This window comes from Pseudorca crassidens, chromosome 17 (assembly GCF_039906515.1).
Source record: "Pseudorca crassidens isolate mPseCra1 chromosome 17, mPseCra1.hap1, whole genome shotgun sequence".
NCBI classification, from domain to species: domain Eukaryota; kingdom Metazoa; phylum Chordata; class Mammalia; order Artiodactyla; family Delphinidae; genus Pseudorca; species Pseudorca crassidens.
This window is the reverse complement of record NC_090312.1, coordinates 10,901,716-10,923,791: the sequence shown is the minus strand read 5'-3', so window position 1 is coordinate 10,923,791 and position 22,076 is coordinate 10,901,716. Positions and strand designations below refer to the sequence as shown.

Here is a 22,076-nt window from a genome sequence, read left to right as displayed (position 1 = left end):
TTGAATTAGATCTAGACAAGACCCACACATTGTGATTGGTTAATATGTCTTTTAAGTACCCTTTCATCTATGGCATCCCCCTCTACCTCTCTCATTTTTAACCCTTGCAATTGATTTGTGGAAGAAACTGCTTTTTGTTTTGGTCCTGGAGAATTTCTCCTGCCTGGATTTTGCTGGTTGTATGCCCATGGTACAGTTTACTTCCTCCATATTTCCTGTAAATTGGTAGTTTGATCTAGAGCTACATTGTCCAATATATTAGCCACTAGTCACAAATTAATGAAATAAAATAAAATTTCAGGGGCTCGGAAACCATATGAGGCTATTGCTGCTGTATCAGACAGTACAGATTATACAACTTGTCCATCATTGCAAAAAGGTCTCCTGGATATTTAAAGTCTAGAAGCTTAACCAAATTTAATTTTGTAGGAGGAAGACTATTTTATAGGTGGTGCTGTAAATGTCCAACCGAGGCACATAGTACCTGGCTGCCTCTCTTTTAGGATATTAGCAGCCTTCAGTGTGGGCTCCGTTAGTTCATACAGAGAAAAATAGATCTCTTAATGAAGTGGCCCCTCCTTGGGGCCCCTTCCCTCCCTCCATCTCTCCAGCTCTACAAATCCAACATCTCAGAGTCCTCCTTGGGGCTTCCCTCTGCCTTAGATTTGTCCTGTCAATTTCATCTCCTAAATACCCCCTGAATCAGGCCCCTTGTCTCCATTTTGGGTGCTGACACCCTAGTCCCAGTCGCCTGCATCCCTGAGAAACCCACAATGCCTGCTTACCATCATCACATCCTCTGGCTCCTACTGCATTCTCTGCACTGCAGCTGGCAGGACCTCTCTGTCCAAAGCACCTCAGTATTCCCTCCGTTCCTAGGTAAGGACCAGGCTCCCCGGGATCGTACCACACCCTGCAGGGTCTCCCCCTAACCCCCTTCCAGTTCGTGAGTACTGCCAGGGATTAAACCGTTTAACTGCTGATTAGGCACGGTTAACCCTTTAGGTGCTGGATCATGGGGAGGTCCCTGGGGCTCTAGGGGTGAAGAGCTGGGCCACTGGGGGAGCACTCAGGGGGATGAGGCAGTGGCTAAAGTTACCAAATGGTACAGAAGTATTTCAGTATTTTAATACCTGGCTTAGCAGTAACAGTACATTTGGTCAATTATCACCTGTGTACCCACCTCCTTTATTCTACCATACTGGCTTTATTCTAGTTGCTGGAACTTTCTACACTCCCTCCAGTCAAAGGATACTCTTTCTTCCCCAGCTCCTACTCATCCTTCAGGTCCCAATTCAAGATTCCCTTCCTCAGGGAAGCCCTCCCTGCTCACCTCTGGGGCCACCAGTCTCCCCTTTCATCCTCCGGTGGAACAATCTTTGTTTCCTCCTTGCTTCATTTCTGATTCTATGTGTGTTTCTGGTTTTGCTCAACATTATATTCCCAGCACGTAGTGGTGGTACGTAGTAGGTGTACAACAATAATTTTTGTTGAAGGAATAAAATGTGAATTGAGTGAATAGATTGAACTTTATTCGACATCATTTTCTCTGCGGGGTATTTCCTCTTTTTGTTTTGTAATGATTTGGCATTATTAATTTATAAATAATGGTGTATCTTTGCAGGCACACTGGGTCCGAGTCTAATGTGTTATCCGGAGGATCTGGTTCATATCCATCCTACAGAGGCCATTTTGCTCATTTGTAGTGCCTCAAACATCTGGCACTCAATAGCAAACAAGGTTTAGACAAATACTCCCAGCATGGCCTACCACGTGGATAAGAATCACGCCAATGTAGTCAACAGCGATGCAGAGGAAGACACAAAGTGCTGAGACCAGCAGGGTAAAGTTGAGGAGCTAGTCAAGAGCTTCATTTACTGAGCCCTCGTCTAGCTCCTGGGGTGTGGGAATGAATAGGACAGAGCAGACCTCTGACTTCACGGAGCTTATTTCCTGGTGGGGAAAGATATGTTCTAATCAGGTACACAAATGAACAAACAACAGTACCAATCGTGGCAAGTTTTTTTTTTGCGTTACGCGGGCCTCTCACTGCTGTGGCTTCTCCCGCTGCGGAGCACAGGCTCCGGACGCGCAGGCTCAGCGGCCATGGCTCACGGGCCCAGCCGCTCCGCGGCATGTAGGATCTTCCCGGACCGGGGCACGAACCCGTGGCCCCTGCATCAGCAAGCGGACTCTCAACCACTGCGCTACCAGGGAGGCCCCGTGTCAAGTTTTGAGAAGAAAATAGAGTGACTTGATAGAAACTCGGAGTGGTGGGGAAGCTACTGTTGAGGGTGGTCAGGGAAAACTTCCTGACCAAGTTTTTATTGGTCAAGCTGTGAAGGTTCAAAGGGATGAGGACTCAGGTGCAGAAGAGTCCGAGGAGGACAATTCCAGGCAGAAGAAATAGCCAAGTGCAAAGGACCAGAGCTCGAAAAGAGCCAGCTGGCGACACCATTAGACTCAGTTTTCTCATCTGTAAAATGGTGACAATGGTACCTACCGACCGCAGGGGGTGTGGTTATTATTGTCAAGATTATGATTATCCTTCAGCTCAGGAGTAGTTTCAACAAAGCAGATGCTTTCAGCCAGTCAGGGAAACAAATTTGTTAATTATATGTTGTGATTTTCAGTGGAGGATATGGTTTAGACCCTAAGAACTGGTAACGGCACCAGCCTCTTAACACAGACACACACACTGTACCCACACGGGATGATTTCGGCTGTGACTGTAGGATTTCGGCTCCCCGTCAGTGCAGAGAGAGTACAGATTTTGGCATTTCAGGCTCCGAGCTTTCGGCTCGCTTTCCCCGCAGTCTGTGGGAGGAGCCGGCTGTCAGTGGCACAGAAGGAGGGGGGCGAGGCTGTGGGTGGGGACTGAGCCACTTGATTAGCATACTCCGCTCAGCGCTGGGAAGTTTCCTCCAAATTTCCTCTGCACCCTCCTTGGGGAGGTAAGAGAAGAGCTTGCAGCCAAGACTGGGTACTTTAAGGTAGCACAGATACCAAGCCAGGGCGTGGGCAAGGAATCGTGTGGGAGGGAGAGAGCATCACCTGTGGAGTGATGCGAAACAGGTGTTTCCTGGGGGAAACAGAAGCAGCAGGGGAAAGACAGCCCGCAGAATTTAGAGGACTTGTCTATGTTATGCCGCTGCTAGGAGAGTGTATGGCACTGGATTTTTAAACTCTTCTTTATCTCAGTTCACGGCGACACCATCCTTCCAGCTGCTCAGACCAAAGGTGTGCCGTCATTGTTGGCTTTTTTCGTGGTTTCATGTCCCACATCCCATCCATCAGGAAATCCTATTGGTTCGACCCTCAGAACACATCCAGAACCTGACCAGACCACTTCCCCTGCACTGCATTACCTCGCTCAGGGGTTAGTGAAAGGCTCTCCTTGCATGTCGCCTGGTTCTGCCCCCGTCCCTCAACACGTGGCCGAAGGGACCCAGTTAGAAGTAAGTCATGTGGAGGTGATTGCCCCGGAGCTGTGGAGCCTAAGCTTCAGGACCCCTTCCTTGCAAGTGCCTCAGACAACGTTCTGGGAGGGACAGCACAATGTTCGGTATAGTTCTGTAATATCTGTAAAAGTAAGCTTTCCACTGCAGTTGGCTAAGACTGCTGTCTCTTTCCACTCTGATTGCCTTCCCTGGTACTTCCCTCCTGATGGACAGTGTTGGAATGGCTGGGAGAATTTGGGGAAACTCACAAAGACGTGGGCATCCGTGAGCTGGGCGTGCATTTTTGTTTGCTGGGATATATTTTATGTGGTTCACCATAACTTCCATATATAGGAAATGTATTGCCAGCCACCCCAGCGTAGGCATGGCTTTTACAAAGACTCCTTCCACCCCTGAGCCAAAACAGAGGCTGTATGGTGACAGGAGCGTGTCCTACGGTGCCCAGCCCCAGAAGTACATAGGCATTAGATGCTGCACCCGTTTCCTATGGCTGCTCTAACAGATGACCACGGTATCGGTGGCTTCAAACAACAGGAATTTATTCTCTCGTTATTCTGGAGCCCAGAAGTTTGAAATCAGCATTACTGGGCCAAAATCCAGGTCTCGGCAGGGCCACGCTTCCGTTGGAGGCCCTGGGGGAGAATCTGTTCATTGCTTCTTCCAGCTTCTGGTGGCCGCTGGCATGCTTTGGCTTGTGGCTGTGTAACTCCCATCTTTGCCTCCGTGGTCACATCGCCTCCTCCTCTTCTGGGTGAGTCTAATCTCCCTCCACTGCTCTCTCATGAGGGTACTTGTCACAGTGCAGGGCTCACCCAGATAATCCAGGAAAACCTCCTCACCTCAGGATCCTTAACTTAATTACAGTGTGGTCCAGTGAGATGTAGACAGACCGTTTTTGTGCCTTATGCCAAAGACGGTGTGTTTTTCCCCTGGAGAACAGTAAGGAATGAAGATTCATAATCAAGAACTTCTTTGGCCATTTTTGGCTCCTGTGAGGGGAGCCAGCTGGAGATAAAGCCAACACACAGAAGAAGGAAGGGCCTGGAGAAGCAGAGAGAAATGGAGCTAGAATCTTCATGACATGTATGAGCTCCTGGATCACAAACAGTCTGAAGCCCCCTCCCCTACCTCTGGTCTTTTCAGTTATGAAACCCAATCATTTCCTTTCTTTCAAGCCAGTTTGAACTGGATGTCCTGTCACTTACATCAAAAAGAGTTCTCATAGATATTCTCTTTAAGCCTCAGTTCCTCATCTAAAAAAGGCTAAAATACCCTACAGAATTATGATAAAATTTTAAACAAGATGACATATATAACACATGTATGTTGGTTCCTGGTACATAGAAATTCTCCTTGTGAATGATGACTGTTAATATTTAACAATTTATTATCATAAGCGAAGAACTAATAGAACTTATATAAGGCTGGGTATGTTTGGGTTATATTTATTAAAAACATAGAACTTTACTAGAACCCAGTACCTCTACTCAATCCTGAAACTCCACTGTAAGAACTCCTTTGAGCATTTGCCCATCCTGTGCGTGGCTGCCTCCTGGGACTTGGCCTCTTCACTGCCAGAAAGGCAATCCATTCCATTCTGTCCTCAGATTGTGCTGAAACCTGTCTCCACCCACTGATCCTGGTTCCACTTGTTTTGGGGGTGGAGTGGGGAGTAGAAAGAGTCTAACGCTCTGTTTTATACTATTCTTGATTCTCCAGTAGATTCACCTTTGGAAAACTTGTATGTTTTCACAGTCTTCTGTGTCATATCCCCTGTCTTCTCAAGCCTTGAGGATCACACTGGTTTAGGTGATGTACATGTGTACATGGGCACACGTACAAACATCAACAGAGCAAGTTACTTGTGCACACACATCCACATGCATACTTACACGCAGCTATGTGCGAGATCAGGTCCTCCCAGCCTGGGTTCAGTTCCAGGAACTGTTGGTTTGCTTCCACACACTGCACATGTGTGCTGTGTACAGCTTCTGGGCAATGGAATTGCATCAGGAGGTATTTTTCTAATTCTCTCTTCTGGCGGCTTTGTGTGAGATCCCCCGGCCAAAACTTTCCTGAGCAGACCCTCCGATGGACAACTCGTCTCGGAACATGGCAGCAGGGCAGGGAGCAGAGGGAGTGTGCCTGGAGGAGAGTGGCTTGTGTGTGCATGCACATGTCAATGGTGTGTCAACGGTGAGTCCTGGGCTGCAGGATTACCTGTTGTGTCCATGGATCCACAACTTCAAAGTCTCTTCAAGAAACCTCCTCCTTGGGACTTCCTTGGCAGCGCAGTGGTTAAGAATCCCCCTGCCAATGCAGGGGACACGGGTTCGAGCCCTGGTCCAGGAAGATCCCACATGCTGCGGAGCAACTAAGCCCGTGCACCACAACTACTGAACCTGCGCTCTAGAGCCTGCGAGCCACAACTACGGAGCCCACGTGCCACAACTACTGAGCCCATGTGCCTACAGCCCGTGCTCCGCAACAAGAGAAGCCACTGCAATGAGAAGCCCGCGCACCGCAATGAAGAATAGCCCCCGCTCGCCACAACTAGAGAAAGCCCGTGCGCAGCAACAGAGACCCAACGCAGCCAAAAATAAATAAATTAAAAAAAGAAACCTCCTCCTTATTGGGGGTCTGGAGCAGTTTGGGGCGGCTTCTCCACATTCCAGGTGGAGGGGGAGAGCAGCTGAGTGTGGAGGGGGGTGTGATGGAGAGACCAAACCACTGGGGGAGGAATATGGGAGAGATGGGAAGCACAGTTGGTGGTTGTCTTCATGGGTGATCATTGATCTAATCCCTACTCAATAACTGCTGAGTGCCTTGGCAGGCTGCGGGTAGATCCTCGTCTCATCAGGGTAAGTTCAACTTCTATTAATCGAGCACCTTCTGTGTTCTGGTCACAGGGCTGGGAGCTGGAGATGCAACAGGAAGTAGGAGCATAAACCTCAGATGCAGCAGGGCCCACAGTCTGTTGGAGGAGGTGCACACAAGACCATTAATCACACATGCAGGTGAAGTTGTGGCTGAGGTGCTAGAGTGGGGTGAGCTGTGGAGGATTTAGGGCAATTCGGGGAGACTTCTAGGAGGCGGTGATTGTAGGTGCTGAGACCTGAAAGATACACAAGAGTTTATTAAATAAGGAGCATTTTAAGCAGCAGGAATTGCACATGGAAAGGCCTGTGACCAGAGTGTGTGTTATGGGCTGAATTGCCCAGCAGCATCCAAGTTCCTGGTACCTCCCGAGGTGCCCGTCCGCAGTGCATGGTGAGGGAAGGCGGCACCCAGTGTGGTTTGGGCAGATGAGAGGGGCCTGCGGTGTGGCCTTGTGAGTGGGTGGGTGTGGAGGGTAAGTGGGGAGAGTGAATCCATCTTCCCATTTTCCAGATCCATGCACCTCACCATTTTTTCTGGAGTGGCTACTGGATGGTGGACACTTTGTGAGGCCCTCTGTTGAGAGAAGGGAGAAAAAAGCTAGCTCCTGCCTTCACGTTGCAGCTCTAGCATTAACTAGCTGTGTGACCTTTGGCAAGTTGCTGAACCTCTCTGAGCCTCAGTTTCCTGGTGTTTCAAAGGATAGATACCCCTCTGGTGGTAGGGTTGTTGGGGGGATTTGGCTGGGATGATGTCACGTGCCTCGCACATCGTATGTCCCCCAAGAACGGTGGTTAACACAATAACATGTCACGCACCTGCCAAGCTCAGGCACAGCTTTTGCTGAAGGCCTCTGAAAATCTGGTCTCAAGGGAAAAATCCTTTGCTACCAAATCTCAGGGTTAAATCTCTCCCTCCTTCTTGGCTTCCAGCCACCGGGGAAGGTTAACTTTGCAAATTCTCTTTGAGATGCAAAATCCGACCGGCTGTCTCTGGGTCCCCCTCCCCCACCGCATCCCTTCCTGGGGCAGACACAGGGAACTCATCAGACATTCGAAGGCGGGAACTGTACATTTCCAACAGTTGAGACGCAAAGGGGGGGCGAAACGAAATTAAATCCAGTAATTAAGTTCTAATTGCGCAATTACTTCACTTTATGGCTCTGTGCCAGGGTTGGGAGTCTTGCTCTTATAAATGGTGTTTTTGTGCAAACTGAAGGAGGGGGAGGTGAGGGAGAGGGGGCTAAGGTGGTGATAGCTGGGGCTAGGGAAACAGAGGCATTTATAAATTAAGGCATCTCGTCAATGACCTGATGTCAATGTTCTGATTGTCAGGGTGTGAGGTGGACTGGCGAATTGGGGGCCTTTGCAGAACTAAAATTGGTGACTATACTGAGCTCTGGGCTTTCTTTAAGCAATTGCCACTTGAAGCAAGTCTGTCTTCTAGTGAGAAGCCTGGGGTGGACATGTTTCTGTTCACATCTGGGGTGGGGACCCTCTCTGCAGGCTGGCAATTTAGACCCTTGGGGTTGACGTGGGGCAAGGAACCATGGAAGTGCCCAGGCCAGGCCACCCCGCAAGGCTTCCAAAGAGCCAGGAGGGGCTTGTAGGGGTCACACAGCGGATCCATACTTGTGCCCTGAGAAGATTTGGGGGAAAGAGAATCTGCTGCTTCAATTAGTGGATTCCATGGGCTATTTCTTTGCTTCTCATTTGTTCACTCATTCATTCATTCACTTACTCACCTGCACATTTTCCTCATTTGCTAATTCTGTAACTATTTATGGGGCATCTAATTTGCACAAGGCACTCTGCTTGGCATGATGGGGGAAACAAAAATGGTTTAAGATGGGTCCTGCCCTCAAGGAAGAGGGAGATAAGACTCGTGTAAGATGATCTGGTATTTATTGAGTACCTGCTATCTTAGGCAGCTCAGGCAGCTGTAACAAAATTCCACAGACTGGGTGGTTAAACAACAGAAATTTATTTCTCACAGTTCTGGAGGCTGGGAAGTCCAAGATCAAGGTGCCAGCTGATTCAGTTTCTGGTGAAGACTCTCTTCCTGCCTTACAGAAGTCTGCCTTTTTGCTGTGTCCTTGCATGGTGGAGAGAGAGAGTGAGAAAGCCCTCTGGTGTCTGGTCTTATAAGGGCACTAATCCCATCATGGGAGCCCCACCCTCAGAACCATATCTAACCCTAATCACCTCCCAAAGGCCCTGTCTCTAAATACTATCACATTGGGGGTTAGGGCTTCAACAAAGGAATTTGGAGGAGACATAAACATTCAGTCCACAGCACCTACTATGTGCCAAGGGTTACCTCTGGTGCTTTACACAGGTTATTGGGTTATTGTTAAACTTCATGACATCTCTCTGAGGTACGTATCACTACCATTTTCATTTTGCAGATGAGGCAATTGGTACTTAAGAGAGGTTAAAATGCTCCCCTCCCCAAGGTCCTATAGTAAGTCAGTCTGCAAGATCTGGGACTGGATCCTAGCTGAGTTCTGATTCAGAAGGCTGTGACCTTTTCCTGAGCTCCAGGTAGGTGATATGTGTTCCGAGAGGGATGAAGCCACACCAGGAATGATGAAAACACAGACACAAACAAGAACATGGCTGTCCCCGCTCTCTCCCTCCTCTCCAAGGAAGAAACTACGAGCGAAATGGGGAGAATGAAGAGGATTGGTCCCTGAGGGAGGATGGTGGGCTCGGCCCCTCTGGCAGGAGCCCCGGCACCCTGGCTGAGCAGCTGGCATGGCAGCCGTGGGGTGTCCTGGGCTTCCACCAGCTGAGCCCCTGCCACGTCACATAGGGGTGCCAAAATCATGTTCCAGTGGGTTGCCAAAGATAAAGAATTGCTCGGGAGGGAAATTCATATTATATGTTGCAGCCAACACAAAAGCTCCGGAACTCCAGCTATAAAATAAATCAAACGCAGGCATAAGAACCACCTGCATCGTTCAGAGGAAGCTTCCAGATCAGAGCCACAGAAAGGAAGCGGAGGGGGGAAAGATGAACATCTCAGTCCCGCCCCCCTCCCCCCTCCCCCACCCCCCTCATCATCTGGCCTCCCGCTGCATTTCCAGCCTTATCTGCTGCTGCCGCATCTCCAGATGGAACTGATGTTCAGCCGCACGGGACTGCATCCCCCACCTCGCCCTCCAGATGCTCTTGCTCTGCTGGTCCACCTGGCAAGCTCATTCTTCAAGGGCCTGCTCCAGAATCACCTCTCTTGGAAAGCTTTCATCAACCACATCCTTCCCCAAGACAATTTATTGCTTCCTTTCCTATGACCAGCCTTAGGGCACTGCAGTCAGGATCACGGGCTGAGCCAGACCTGGTGTGACTCCCACATCTGCTACTTGCTCTGTGACCTTGGACCAAGTGCCTCAGTTCTCTGGGCTTCAGACTGCTCATCTGTGCTCAGGAGACAATACTGAGACCAGCCTCAAAGGGCTGTTTTTCTCAGGCGAATATTTCTTGTGTGCCCACTGGGTGCCAGGCGTTGTGCTCAGTGCGGAAGACACAGTGGCAAACACGGCAGACAGAGTTTTCTGAGGCTTTGATGCAGTAATTTATGTAAAGAACTTAGCACCATTCCTGGAACTTAGTAAGAGCTCAATCAGTCACTCGTTATAATGGTTGCCCTGCAGGATTTTGTACGAATGTCTGCGCTAGGATTTATTGCACTGTCTTGGCATTCTTTCTGTCCATGGGTTCTTCTGCACAGGCTGTGAGTGCCCTGTCTTATTTGGCCCTTTATGCCCAGTGCCTACCCAGTTCCTGACTTGTTGCAAGCTCCCCATCACCTTTTGTTGCCAGAAGGTATGATTGAAGATGGAGACCCAGAAGCTGCCAGCTCTTTGGCTACCGAGGTGTCTGCAAAATGATATCTAAAGGCAGTGGGTGGAGGAAAAATCATCATGAGTTGAGGGCTGCTAACTTTTCCCAGGGGATTTGTCCTGGTGCCAGAAAGGAATTTCTTGTTTAGAAATATTGGAACTGGAGTGAATCTTCATGTCCTCTTTCTTCTCTTTCTCCTGCTCCAGCCTCCCGAGATGGAGCACATCTGGATCAAACCAGAGCTGCGGTTTTCAGTTCCCTGCCCCAAGCAAAGCTCCAAGCGAGAGAGAAGAAAGGAAAAAAGGATAAGCTTAGACCTTAATTTATCTTTTACTCTGATTTCCTGGTAGCGCTCTTTTACAATGGTGTTTCAATGAAATAAATATATTTGGCTATGATAGAAACTGCAAAAAAAAAAAAAAAGGATAAGCTGGTGAGAGAAGGGATGAGGTGGTGTGGGAGGGGAAGAAAGGGAGACACTGGAAGGTGACAAGAGGGAAGAAAGGATGCCAATGCATCCTGGTGCATGGGAAGCACACGTGCCTTCACAGGCCGAGCTCACCTGGGAGGATGCTCCATAGGGCTTCTCTCCACTCTTGCTGCTGCTGCCCTGGTGAAGCCCTTCCTTGTCTCTCCTGGGGCTGATGGGACATCAACTCACTGGGTTCCCCGCCTCCAGGCCACCCTCCACCCTGCAGTCCATGGATATGATGACAGATCATACTTCTTTCTATGATAATCTGACAGCATCATTCCTCCACTCTAAAGAGCCCACCATGGTTCCCCAGTCCCCTTAGACCAAAGCTCCTTGGAATTTCACATAAGACTCTCTGTGCTCTGGCTCCTGTCAGCTTCTGGCTCTGGCCACCTTTTTATCTCTATTGCTGCCCCCCAACCCCAGCCCTGCCAACTACCTGTCTTTGTGCCCTGGGCTCCTGTCATTCTGATCTTCCTGTAGCTCCCTGAATGCATTACTTGGTTCTCCCTTCCCTTCTTGGCAGACGTCTACTTATTTGTCAAGACCCTGTCTGGACATCACAGTCCCCTTGAATTCTTTCCTGACTTCCACCCACATCCCTGGCCCCCTGTATAATTATCCACTGGAACCATTACAACCTCCCTGCATGGCGATGGCAACATTTGAGTGCACTTCATCATAGCAGCTAACGCTTGCTGGTGCCTACTGGGCGCCAGCATTGAACTAAAGGCTTTATAGCATGATTTACTCGAGGCCTCAAAAGCAACCATGAGGTAGGTGCTGTTATTACCATCTCCATTTTGAGATGGGGCAACTAAGGATCAGCAAAGGTGATTAACTTGCCCAAGATCACACAGCTAGTGAATTCAGAGTACACATTTGAACCCAGGTCTGTCTAATTCCAAAGCCCATGCTCTTAATCACTGTTCTCTGGAGTAGAGAATTTCAGATGGTGATCTTTTTCAAGTTAGGGATGAACTTTCTCTGTTCTTGAATCCCCAGCACGGTATCTAGCACCTAAGAAAACAATTAAAATTAGTTGAATGGTGATTATTATGCCTGTTTTACAGATGAGGAAACTGAGACTCAGAATAATTAAACGATTTGCCTAAGGCCACCCCACTGGCAAGTGATTGATCTGGAACTGGGGCCCAGGATTGTCTGGGTCCAGATGATGTTCATCTCACCACCCCATACTGCCCACGAGGGGCCTCTTCCTCATACAGGAAGGCTGTCATTTGGAATTTAAAGACAACAACATCAACAATACAATAACCACAACCATAACCACCGAAAACCTTTTTTCATGGCTAACCCCAATGCTGTGAAAGCATCACAGAAACAGATGCAAGGCTATGGGTGCAGAGAAAGGGAAGGAGCCAGCCTCAGCATCATCAGAGTCAGGCACCATTGGCGGCAACATCGTCCCCAACGTTGATGGCTCGGTACACGAGAGGCGTGGTGCTCAATGCTCCATCACTGTGAGTCTGTTGAATCTTCATAACCAGAGGTACTGTTTGAATCATTATTAGAAGAAGGGGTAACTGAGGCTTAGACAGGGGGAGTAACTTGTCTGGAGCTGGCAGAAACCCAAGTGTTTCTCTCTGGCCTCAGGGCCTGTGTTCTCAGGTCTGTGTACACAGTCTTCCTTCTGCTCTGTTTTTGCCTCTGCTGGAATTGGCCATCAGCTGGACAGAGCCAAAGTGTCAGAGTTTTGCCACTGGCATAAAATGAGGGCACTATTGTCTTTTGTTTTGTAAGTAATCTCTTTCTTTTTCTTTTTTAAAATTTTTATTGAAGTATAGTTGATTTACAACGTAGTGTTATTTTCTGCTGTATAGCAAAATGAGTCAGTTATACATATACCCACTCTTTTTTAGATTCTTTTCCCATGTATGTCATTACAGAGTATTGAGCAGAGTTCCCTGTGCTATACAGTAGGTCCTTATCTCCCAATTTATCCCCACCCCCGCCAGGGCACCTTGTTGAAAGGAGAAATGCTGGGCCAGCTGTTGCCTTAGTGACTGGCCTTGATTCTCCTAAGACACCAAGAAGAGTGACAATTCATGGGGACACTGCTGTTGTTTTGAATCCACCGAAAGACTTTACGGAGACAAACCTTGACAGCCGTGGGTAAGAGGTGACAGCGTGCGGGTCTTTTGTGGCCAGGGAGCTACTTGGACAGTAAGGAGTGGGGACAATTAGGAAACAAATAATTAGCAATCTCTAATTACGTATAATTTCCAAAATCTGTAAAAAACACAATAACAACAAACAGAGCAAAGAAGAGAAAGAAAATGTGGCCATTGATGTCCATCCAGTTAGACAGACTTTCCAGGGATGACCTTCGGGGTAGGTGGAAATAACTCAGGGCTGAGGAATCCCTGGTCTCTCCCTCAATCAAATGAAAGCAAAGTAAATAAATACACCCTCCCAGCTACTCACTGATTTCTGAAATTCCCTTTCCCTGAAACATAGTCTATCTTTTCACTGTTAGAGATAGTTTATTTTTTAAACTAGTGGTGGTGTTAAAAAAAAAAAGTAATGTGTGTTCCTTGTAAAAGAAATTCAAATAGCACAGAGGGATACAAGGAAAAATAATTCTCCCTCTTAGCCGAGATCCCTGTTTATTAAGCCCAACACTCTTCCCTAAAGCCTTTGGAGGGAGCATGGCCCTGATGACACCTTGATTTCAGACTTTTGGCCTCCAGAATTGTAAGAGAATGAATTTCTATTGTCTTAAGACACCCGGTTTGTGGTAATTTGTTACAAGTAGCCCTCAGAAACCAAAACAAGGATGTAATACGTTAACACTGATAAAGTACTTAGCACGAAGCCTGGCCATGTTAAGTACTATATGTGTTTGTTAAATAAATTACCTTTTCTTTTCTTAAGGAATTTTATTTTATTTTTTTATTGACGTATAGTTGATTTACAATGTTGTGTAAATTGATTCCTTTTTAAAAACCTCGTGGCAATTCCCTGAGGTAGGTGTTATTTTTATTCCCATTTTACAGAGGAGAAAACTGAGGTTTGGGTCAAGCATTTAAATGAATGAAGTCACCTCCCTGTTCAATATCTCATTTTCCCATTTGGGCTATGTAATTTTAAAATGTCTCATTCACGTAAGGCTTCTTAAACGTTTTACGATGCCCTTTAAATATGGCCGAGAAGTAACAAAAAGCCTCTGTTTTGTTAGGGCGGGCCAGGCTTACGCTGCAGGCCCAGCACCTCAGTCTGTGCCTCACGCCACACCTGGTAACTCTCCAGGGCATCTGTCCTCTCTGCAGTGATGCCCTGATCCAGGCTGCCACAGTCGCGGACGCCGCCACCATCTCAACCCACGGCCCCCAAGGCAGGGGGAGGGGGGCGGGGTAGAGCGGGAGAAGACCATGACGCAGCTATAATTTCCCCTCGTACCCCATTGGCCGGGGCTGGTCACATGGGCATCAGCTTGTACTGCAAAGGCTGCTGGGAACTGTAGTCTTTCCACGTGTCTAGGAAGTGGAAAAGGAACTAGGATTCGGAGTATGTTTGGCTTTGGCTCCGCCCCAGCCTCCTGACGTTCAAGTCATGTTTTCTGAGGTACTTTTGCTTTATAAGTCTCCATTGTGGACTTGCATTTTACACTTGGTTTATTGTTTTTGTTTTTTCTCCTTTTCTTTAGTCGTGTCCCCTCCTCTTTCCCCCTCCCTACACCCCCGAAGCCTTACTGGTTAGGAGAGTCAGCATCACTCCTTACCCTTGGGTTTCACCGGCTGTGAGACTGTAGGGTGGGAAATCCGGGAGACGAAAGGTACCGCCTTCCGATACCGCCAAAGGAATTGCTCTTCTGTAATTACAGCTAGAAGGCCTGTCTTGTAGAGATGAATGCTGTGAAAAGGCATAGGGTGTGGATAATTAAGGGTCTTGGTTAGGGGCGGAAACCTGTTGCCTCAGAGAGATAAATTAAGGAAAGCTGGTCGATACAAGTAGCAGATGACCCTTTTTTTTTTTTTTTTTTTTTGCGGTACGCGGGCCTCTCACTGTTTAGGCCTCTCCCGTTGCGGAGCACAGGCTCCGGACGCGCAGGCTCAGCGGCCATGGCTCACGGGCCTAGCTGCTCCGCGGCATGTGGGATCTTCCCGGACCAGGGCACGAACCCGTGTCCGCTGCATCGGCAGGCGGACTCTCAACCACTGCGCCACCAGGGAAGTCCCCCAGTGCTTTTCTTTAGTAATTCATTAATCCATTTTTTTAAAAAAAAATTTATTTTTGTCTGTGTTGGGTCTTCGTTTCTGTGCGAGGGCTTTCTCTAGTTGCGGCGAGCTGGGGCCACTCTTCATCGCGGTGCGCGGGCCTTTCACTGTTGCGGCCTCTCTTTTTGCGGGGCATAGGCTCCAGACGCGCAGGCTCAGTAGTTGTGGCTCATGGGCCCAGTTGCTCTGTGGTATGTGGGATCCTCCCAGAAGGGGGCTCGAACCCGTGTACCCTGCATTGGCAGGCAGATTCTCAACCACTGCGCCACCAGGGAAGCCTAGATGACCCGTTTTATGTCCCTAAGTAAGTGCAGTCTCATTGGTGTTTCGGGGAACGTGGTGGTGTAAGCATTTTCTCAGGGGCTGGTCCTTTGTTGGTACTGGGGTGGCGGTCGACCGTCCTGGATCCTTTCCATGGAGCTTGGAACGTGTTGGTTTAGCATTTACTAGCACTTGCTGTGTGCACAATGAAATAGGATAAGAGAGAAACTACATTTACTGGAGCATCTTTTATGGGCTGCGAATATACACCCCAAGCTGTACTGTTCCCTTTTTTTTTTTTTTTTTTTTGCGGTACGTGGGCCTCTCTCACTGTTGTGGCCTCTCCCGTTGCGGAGCACAGGCTCCAGACGCGCAGGCCCAGCGGCCAAGGCTCACGGGCCCAGCCGCTCTGCGGCATGTGGGATCTTCCCGGACCGGGACACGAACCCGTGTCCCCTCCATCGGCAGGTAGACTCTCAACCACCACCAGGGAAGCCCTGTATGTGTTTTTTTGAACGCAGATATTTACTTTTTTTTTCCCCCCAAAATTATTTATTGAACATCTACTATGTTCCAGGCACTGTTCTAGGTTTTGGGGATGAAAAGCTGAACAAGAGAATTGCACCATCATGTCCCCTCGGTCCACCTCTGATTTCAGCTGTCCATGTGGTGGACAGTCTCTTGCAAGTCCCGGCTTGCCTCAGACTGCCAGTGTGCTTCCTATGACTCCAGTTGTGGGGTTTTCTGGTTTTTTTCCAAAACAGCGGGAACTTCTTTGTCCCACGAACAGGTGCAGCCAGAAGTGTTAACACCCCTGGGAGCAGCCCTCAACAGGGGGGTGGGAGCTGGTGGATAAAGCCTGCAGCTTCCTGTCTCTCAGGAGATGATTCTGGGAGGCCTTCTGTAACTCTTAAGTTCTCGTGAAGTGGAGTTCTTGTTATCAACATCGACCTTAGTAATGCGTGCTTATATTGACTTTTCTTTCTCACTATCCCCAGTCTCTTGCTTCTGCTTCCTGGTATCACATTGTAGAGTAAACGATAGGCTCGTCACCCTGGTCTCAGCTCTGCTTTTAGGGAAACCAAGCCCTGAAGGAGCCTACATTCTAGGGCAGCACTGTCCAAAAGAAATACAGGGTGAGCCACATACACCATCAAAAAACTTCTAGTAGGCACATTAATAAAAGTAAAGAGAAACAGGTAAAGTTAATTCTAATAGTATATTTAATCTAATATACTCAGAAAACTATCATTTCAACATGTAATCAATATAAAAAATTATATTTATTAATAAGATACTGTGTACTTTTTTCTTTAGTAAATCTTTAAAATTCAATGTGTAATTTACACTTATGGTGCATCTCATAACGATGAATGTAAAGTTTCATTGGAAATACATGATTTGTATTTCGATTTCATAAAATTTATAGTTGAAAAGTATTTTTCCTTATGCTAGTTTTTCTAAACACACTTAAAGTTGTCCAATAACTAAATCAAGTTTCCACTTCTAAATTGAAATTAATTGAAATAAAATAAAATATTCAGATCCTCAGTAGTACTAGCCTCATTTCAAATGCCCAGTAGCCACATGTAGCTACTGCATAGACAGACGATACACAAAATAAAAGAGTAACACATATGCTAGGTTAGATTGTGATAAATGCTAGGGAGAAAAATAAATGCAAGGAAGGGACTTACTACTATTGGGATGATGACGGTTACCATTTTTAGTTAAGGTTACCAGACTTAGCAAATAAAAATACAGGACATCTAATTAGACTGGCATTTCAGATGAACAACAGATAATTTTATTTAACTATATTTTTTTATTGAAGTATAGTTGATTTACAATATTATATTAGTTTCAGGTGTGCAACATATTGATTCAGTATTTTTATAAATTATACTCTATTTAAAGTTATTGTAAAATAATGGCTATATTCCCTGTGCTGTACAATACATCCTTGTAGCTTATTTTATACACAGTAGTTTTTACCTTTTTAATCCCCTACTCCTATATTGCCACTCCCCCTCCCCTCTCCCTACGGGTAACCACTAGTTTGTTCTCTGTATCTGTGAGTCTGTTTCTGTTTTTGTTATACTCACTAGTTTTATTTTTTAGATTCCACATGTAAGTGATAAGATACAGTATTTGTCTTTCTCTATCTGACTTACTTCACTAAGTGTAATACCCTCCAGACCCATCCATGTGGTTGTAAATGGCAAAATATCATTCTTTTTTATGGCTGAGTAATATTCCATTGTGTGTGTGTGTGTGTGTGTGTGTGTGTGTGTGTGTATGTGTATATATATAAATATATATACACACCATATCTTCTTTATCCATTCATCTAGCAACAGAACATTTTAAAGTATAAGTCTGCCCTATGCAAAAATGTCCCAGATACTGCATGGGACATTGTCATACTAAAAAGTTACTCTGTTTATCTGAGCATCCTGTACTTTCTCTGGCAACCCTAAATGGGTGGCCAGCAGATACCTCGCTGAGAAGGTCTCTTTGAATGTTGACACGGGGGAGGCAAGGGCGTGAGCCACATGGGTATCTGGGAGAGCAGGTGGAAGGGACAAATGCAAGGGTCTTCAGTGGGCACATTTTTGGTTGAGCAGAGGGTTGACATGGTACCACTTATATTTGAACAGGATCTCTGGAGCTGCCATGTTGAGAACAGCATGAAGGGGCCAACAGCATAAGCTGGGAGAGACAGGAGGCTACTGCAGTAATCCAGGCTAGAGGTGATGGTGGCTTGGACCAGAAGGGGGTCGGATTCTGGGTGTATTCTGAAGGCAGAGTCGGCTGCATTTACTGATTGGATAAGCGTGAGAGGTAAGTCAATGACTCCTAGATATGTGCCCTCCACCTGGAAGGATGGAGTTTTCATGTACAGAGATAGGGAGCAAGGTTGAACATTAGGGGAGGGGCAGAGCTCAACAGTTTGTTTTGGACACGGTAAGCTGGAGGTGCCTGTTAGACACTCAAGTGGAGACGCTGAGTCAGCCAGCTGGAGCTCAGGTGAGACGGCTGGCTGGAGTTAAGTTGAGAGATGGAATTCAAAGCCATGAACCTGGATGAGATCTCCAGGGGAGTGAGTCTGAGTCAGAAAGAGGAAAGATCCATGGGCTGAGCCCTGGGTCACTTCAAAAGTATTCTAATCCTCTCACCAAGCCCAAGAGTTTGGGCCTGTGAGAATTTCCATTTTCTTTTCTTTTTTTTTTTTTAAACTTTTTCTCTTATATCGGAGTATAGCCAATTAACAATGTTGTGATAGTTGCAAGTGCACAGCAGAGCGACTCAGCCATACATATACATGTACCCAGAGAATTTCCGTTTTCATGGAGGAAGGATTTGAGGCTTGGAGAAGGGAAGGAATCTGCGAAAGCCGGAGGCAGAGCTGGATGAACTTTCCTGTTGGTCTCTGTTTCCTTCTTTCCCCATCCGTTCTCTGCATCCATAAGCCAGAATGAGCTTTTTATTTTTCAGTTATTTTTAGATTGTTTAAAATATTCAAATACACAGAGTGTGAAAGTCGCCATTTTAATGATTTTAAAGTGTTTAATTTAGTGGCATTTAGTCCATTCACAGTGTTGTGTGACCATCATCAGTTCCAGAACATTTTCATCACCCCCAAAAGGAAACTCTGTATCTCCAGTCACTCCCCATCCCCTCTCCCCCTGGCAACCACTAAGCTGCTTTCTGTGTCTATGGACTTGCCTATTCGGGGTCTCTCCTATAAATGAAATCATACAGTACGTCTTTCTTGGTGTGTGTCTGGCATGTATGAGTACTTCATTCTTGTTTACGGCCAAACAATAGCCCACTGGATGGATATACCACATTTTGTTTTGCCATCATGCAGTGATGGACATTTGGGTTGTTTCCACCAGCCAGAATGACTTTTTCAAACAGAAGTCAGATGATGTTATTGTCTTCTCTCCCCGCCGCGACCCTCCCATAGCTCCCGATCACACTTGGGACCAAATGCAAGTCCTTACCGAAACCCTAGTGGCCTTACCTCCTCTGGCCTCTGCCTGCCTCCCCACCCCGATCACTGTTACCCCCATCAGGGCAGCACTGGCCTCTGGGAAGCTCCTTGCACACACCAAAAGCCTCTTCTGTACCTTTGTGCTTGCTTGCTTTGCACACTCCTCCCCAGATAGCCCCCGGCTCCAATCTCTACTAAAATATACTCCCCTGCCTCCCATGTAAAACTCCACCTCCGGCTCTTTTTTTTTTTTTAAATAAATTTATTTATTTATTTTTGGCTGCGTTGGGTCTTTGTTCCTGCGTGCGGGCTTTCTCTAGTTGTGGTGAGCGGGGGCTACTCTTTGTTGCTGTGCACGGGCCTCTCATTGCAGTGGCTTCTCTTGTTGTGGAGCACGGGCTCTAGGTGCGTGGGCTTCAGTAATTGTGGCACGTGGGCTCAGTAGTTGTGGCTCACGGGGCTCTAGGCATGTGGGCTTCAGTAGTTGTGGCGCACAGGCTTAGTTGCTCTGCAGCATGTGGGATCTTCCCGGACCAGGGCTTGAACCCGTGTGCCTTGCAGTGGCAGGCGGATTCTTAACCACTGCGCCACCAGGGAAGTCCCCACCTCTGGCTCTTTATTTTGCTTTTTCTCTTCAGAACATGTATTACTACCTGGTTTTATATTACCGTCATCCCTAGGTGTCATGGGGATTGGTTCCAGGACCAGTTGCAGACACCAAAATCCGCAGATTCTCAAATCCCATCGTTGGCCTTCCGAGTCTGCGGACTTGGCATCAGCAGATACAGAGGGCCAGCTTTATTTATTGAAAAAAATCTGTGGCCCTGTGCAGTTCAAACCCATGTAGTTCAAGGGTCAACTGTATATATAAATACATATAATTGTATATTGTAGATGTAATATATTATTATATTGTTCTGTAGAATATTTTTTTCACTAGGATGGAAGCTTTTGTTCCATGTCCTACAGCACTGTACCCTGGGACTTAGGATAGATGTTACCGGCATGAATACTGCCGAGGACTGAGGTTTGCTCATTTGCTGACTCCACTTTTCATGAGAGGTTCTAGCATCGAAAACTTGCATGGGGCCTGGACGCTTAGATTCTCCGTGGAGCCCTGGCCCTGAAAAGGAGGAGCAGGAGAAAGAGCTTCTTCCTGTCCTTGAGGAATTTGTAAACTAGCTACACACAACTTGCAAGTAGAGAAAAATTCAAAGCCAGAGAAGGGCTGACTAGGGTGGGGAGGGGTGATGCAGCAGAGGTTCCCATCCAGGCTGCAGAGCTCCTGGTCCAGGCGGCTCACACGCTGGGCTGAGGCCAAATTTCGGTCACTTGCTAGCTGTGTGGCCTAGAGGAAGGCATTGAACCTCTCTGAGCTGCTGGTTTGCGGTAAGTGCAAAAGAGACAATGGGTGGGCAAATTGTTTATTAATAGTAAGCAGATCAATGCTAATTATTTTCATTGTTTATATCTGAGTTTCTTCTTGATGCTGAATAGCAAAGTTTGGGTTCTTTGGGTGCAAGCAACAGAAACAGGACTCTGGCTTCCTTAAATAAAAAACGGCTTTATTGCAAGGATATTGAGGAGTTCTCAGAAGTGGAGAAAGGCTGCAGAACCAGGACTCTAAAACGATAAAGACTGTTTCAGCTCTAGGGATTTGGGTACAACTTGAGCCCATGAAAAGGCTTGTTGGTGGAATCTACTCTGCCTCTATTGGAGGAAGAGAGCATCTGACTGGCTTGGCTCAGGCTCAGTGCTTACCTGCTGGGCAGGGGGAGGAAGGTCACCTTGATTGACAGGCCCACCAAGAGCCGTGAAAGGGATGGTTCCTCAAATGGAAACTGAGGCTTTTTATCGGGAAAGGGAGCAGTAGATGTTGGGTAGGGAAAAGAGATATCGATTAAAATAATCAAAGCCCAGCATTTCCTGTGTACCTGGCCTTGTGCAGGGCTCTGTGGGGAGCTGAAGCAAAGCAAGTCTTGATGCTGAGGGTTTTTGATTTTTATTGCACGTAGAGGGAGTCAGACTGGGGGTTTCTAAACTTGGATATTCTTTAATTCCACAGTGCGTTAGGTCTGCCTGTTTGCTTAAAGTTCCCTCTTTGCAGTTCACACGATTAATTAGGCGTCTGGCCTTGTGTGGTTCAGGGTGAGAACATGCTGTTAGCTCTCCCGACCCTGCCACGCCGCCCCCTCGCCCCCAATTCCTTCAGAGAGTGAGGATTCTCTGCAGAGCTGGCTGGCTGCTGCCTGCTGTCCTGTTCTCTCCTGGCTCAGGAGCTGCCTGGCGTCAGAAGCCACTTCTGAGTCATCCCTGTGTCGTCTCACCTTGGGACGATGGTGAATAGTTGGTGCCTTTTCATGTTTCAGGGCACATCCTGAGATGAAAGCAAAGGGAAAGGACATGGGTGCATTCCCGTCTCCTTTGGGCTGACAGATCCTTTGCCCAGCTGTTAAAACGTTAACAAATAACGTTTATGGTTGCTTTTATGGTTAGGAAATGAATCCAGTCTCATTATGGTGAACTTAAAAAAAAAAGAAATCAAGTATTATCCTTCATCCCATCACGGTCCTACCATGCAGTGACATCATTTTGGGGCCTATCTTTTGTCATTCTACTTCAGTGCACATACATACCAAGACATATAAAATATATGGCATTCTTTCTAATTAATTGACACATTGCAGTTTTTCTAATTTATAGATATTAGTTAATATTTATTATTATTACTATTATTAATAAATTCTGGTGTTTATAGAGTCATTTGCCATTGGACCCTCAACATTGCTTTCTCAGTTTGGTTGAACGAAGGAAGAAATGCACTGTTAATTTGCATCGTCAGGATGGGAAATGAAAACTGAGGCCCGACAGCGTGATGGTGAAGAGCTTGACTTCTGCAGTAATGATCTCTAACGT

The 22,076-nt window shown here is 47.1% G+C and overlaps 1 long non-coding RNA gene across 10 annotated transcripts in view; it reads left to right on the top strand.

The window, feature by feature from the left end:
* The first annotated feature begins 14,144 nt into the window (after positions 1-14,144).
* LOC137209840 (uncharacterized) overlaps positions 14,145-22,076 on the top strand; it is a 168,353-nt gene continuing 160,421 nt past the window's right edge. For all 10 annotated transcript variants that reach the window (XR_010936126.1, XR_010936124.1, XR_010936125.1 and 7 more), the window contains exons 1-2: positions 14,145-14,246; positions 17,821-18,004. This is a non-coding gene — a long non-coding RNA (uncharacterized lncRNA). The remainder of the gene's footprint in view (positions 14,247-17,820; positions 18,005-22,076) is intronic.